This window comes from Mus caroli, chromosome 9 (assembly GCF_900094665.2).
Source record: "Mus caroli chromosome 9, CAROLI_EIJ_v1.1, whole genome shotgun sequence".
Taxonomy (NCBI): Eukaryota; Metazoa; Chordata; class Mammalia; order Rodentia; family Muridae; genus Mus; species Mus caroli.
In genome coordinates this window covers 88142830-88146119 of record NC_034578.1, presented here as the reverse complement: position 1 = coordinate 88146119, position 3290 = coordinate 88142830, and the positions used below count along the sequence as shown (strand labels likewise).

General features: G+C 34.2%; 1 protein-coding gene across 1 annotated transcript in view; it reads right to left on the bottom strand.

The window, feature by feature from the left end:
- Positions 1 to 3034, bottom strand: part of LOC110301752 (phospholipid scramblase 1) — a 50002-nt gene extending 46968 nt beyond the window's left edge. Inside the window, exon 1 of the mRNA XM_021172387.1 lies at positions 2978 to 3034. The gene's annotated coding sequence lies outside the window, so the exon portion shown is untranslated. The remainder of the gene's footprint in view (positions 1 to 2977) is intronic.
- Between the last annotated feature and the right edge of the window lie 256 nt (positions 3035 to 3290).

The window sequence follows — 3290 nt, the reverse complement described above, 5'->3', positions numbered from 1 at the left end:
GACTCTAGCTGCATATGTATCAAAAGATGGCCTAGTCGGCCATCACTGGAAAGAGAGGCCCATTGGACATGCAAACTTTATATGCCCCTTTACAGGGGAACGCCAGGGCCAAAAAAATGGGAATGGGTGGGTAGGGAATTGGGGGGGGGAGGATATGGGGGACTTTTGGGATAGCATTGGAAATGTAATTGAGGAAAAGATGTAATAAAAAATATTAAAAATAAAAAAAGAAATGTTATCATTATTTTCTAAATTTTATTAGTATTTGTTGTAATGTCCCTTTTTAATTCTTTAAAATGTTATTTATTTGGCTCTTTTGCCTATTTAATTTGAATAAAGGTATATTTCAGACTTAATTATCTTAACATATTTTTAGATTCATCCTATTTTATATGTATGAGTGTTTTGACGCATATATGTATTACAACACATGCATGGCTAGTGCCTGAGATCAGAATAGAGTGTCAGATACCCTGGACAACAGTTAAGGGTGGCTTTGAGCTACTGTTTGGGTGCTGAGAACCAAACCTGGGTTCTCTGCAAAAGAAACAAGTGCTTATAACTTCTGAGAGAACTCTACAACCCCGTTTTACTTTTTATAGAAACTACTCATTAAAAGACTTTCTGTTGACTACTTTCCTTGCTTTTTTGTTTTGATTTCTTTGATTTCTGCCCTTATCTTTTTTCCTGTCTTCTAGAGTTATAGTTTGTTTGATGTTGTTTCTTATAGTACATTAAGAAGCATCAACAAATTGTTCATTTGATATCTTTCTGAGAATTTAATGGTGGGATTTAGTGCTTTTCTTAGTTACTTTTTTATTGCCATTAAAATAACATCACCATACCTGAAAAAAGTTAGAGAGAAAGAGCTTTATTGGGGACTTATACTTTAGAGGGTAAGCTTATGACCATCATGGTGTAGAAACATGATGCTAGAGCAGTAGTTGAGGACTTAGATTTTATCTATATACTAGAAAGACAGCCTTAACAAGTAATGCCATGGGCATTTTAAACCTCAACAACCACCCCAGTGATACACCTCCTCCAACAAGGCCATATTTCCTAATCCTTCCCAAAGAGTTCCACTAAATTGGGACCAAACATTCAAATATGAGTTTATGCAGGCCATTCCTGTTCAAACAAACCATCACACTACCGTAAAATTATCTATCAGGATTTCCTTCCTTGCATCCCATAGATAGATTGTATTTTCTTTTATATTTAATTCCAGAACATTTTTATGTTTTAATTTCTTCAAAGACCTATTCTTTACTTAACGAATATCAACAATCACACAATTATTTCAATTAAAATATTCAAATAAAAGTATGGATTTTACATTATCTCTCAGAGATAATTTTTTTTAATTTTGGAGAAATTTTGACTTTATTCCATGAGATTATTAATAAACATCTAGGAACCTGATGTTACTGAAAAAAATCACTTCTTACTTAGCCCATAGTATAGATAGAAGCAGGACAAAAACTTGGTACTCCTAATTTCATTTCTATCTTTACTTTGGGGTAAGCTTGTGGAGTTCTGTACAAAAATATGCCAATAATGTATAGATATCTCCTACACTTGTGGAGTCTAACATGTTTCTCCTTCAAGATTATAGCACAAAATAATAGTAGCTCTAGTACTTTGTTTTTGGCTTTAGTATTATCTAGCTCTGAATTGTAGAAATGTCCCGTAGAAGCAACCAGTTATTGTGCTAAACTGAGGATGAGGAGTTCCTAGACACAGTAGGAGCAATAATTTTCTAGATCTAGCTTGTCTTATTAAAATACTTCATTAGAAGCACTTTGTGGAACCAAAACTGAGATAATCATCACCAGACCACAGGTTGATCAAGACTGCTTAACCATGTACACTTCTCACTGTCTGTCCAATTTCTCTTCTTTTTAATGATAATGTTTGTAACTATCCCAAAGATGTGTTCAGATATTTAATTTTCTCCCTTTCCAAAGTGTACGTTTGGCATAAAGTTCACTCTTGAGTCTTCATCATTACTTTCTGTTTATTTTCTTTAGGGCCAAAGCCTAGACTTTGTATGTTGGAACTCCTGAATTGGGCTCTGGGTCAGAGTCTGGTTATATGATCACACACTTTTGAAGTCTCTTATCTCTGAAAACATTCACTATTGATTTAAAGTGAGAACGTCCAAATCATTTCCAGGTCAAGCATCATCCTAGTTTTGGAGATTAAAATATGAGCCTTAGAATTATCTTTTCACTGAGACTGATAAATGGGACGTCTATGAAATGAATCCACATGTTCCAAGAAAGAAGAAGGGGGGAACAGGAGCACATGACAGATTTTGACATGCATATGAACAGTTTGGAAAGAGGGTAGGAAAACTTAAACCTCTTAAGTTTCACATATATTTGTATGTCAGTAGCAAAATGGATTTGGAGGCATTCGTTATAATCCAGCTAGAACATTTGACTCTTTTAATTCTATACAGAACTATAAAAACCTGATTCCTAATAAAGACATGAAATCACAAAGCAGAAGCTCAAAAACTCAGAATATTAGTCAGTATCTTCAAAAATGTCAAGATCTTCACCAATATCATACCAACATCAATGAAGCATCAACTCAAATTTGAAGTCTTTTGTCTCAAGAATAGTTTCTTAGTTTAATGGCCTGAATATTTGTCTGCCAAATAGTAAGAAATGAAACTCATAAAGTGATTGATTTATGAAGAAAAAATATTAAAAAGTCAAGACTATGAGGAAGCCAGGTTTCATCAGACGTCAAATCTCAGCCTCTAGACTGTGAGAACTAGTTTTCTACTCTTATAGCCCACCATGATATGGTCTTGTTTTAATGGCCCAGATCACCCAATACACCTGATATGAGTTAGACAGGCAGATATAAATGAGATCCTAGGCAAAAATGTAGTTATAGTCAGTTATGATCATCAAAATTCCAAAGGACAACAGTCTCTGAAAGATACTTATGAAATGGCTACCTTAGAGGTCATGGAGAGAAGACTGGGCCTTCATCTGTCTTACATTCCAGTAGTTACGTTACTATTAGGAAAGGTCCAGAATGTGGAGATGTAAGCAGCTACAACAATGAGCATTCCATTCAGAACCTAGAAGCTCACTAGTTCTATAGATACTTGGGGTATTTATAGAACTGTACATGGATCATTATTCGTCTAAAGAAATAGTCTCTGGAGAAATATACTACCTGTGTAAACAGAGAAATGTTTGTGAGATAATATTGTTTTATTATTATCATTATTATTAGATCTTTGAAAGTTTCATACAGTGTTTAGA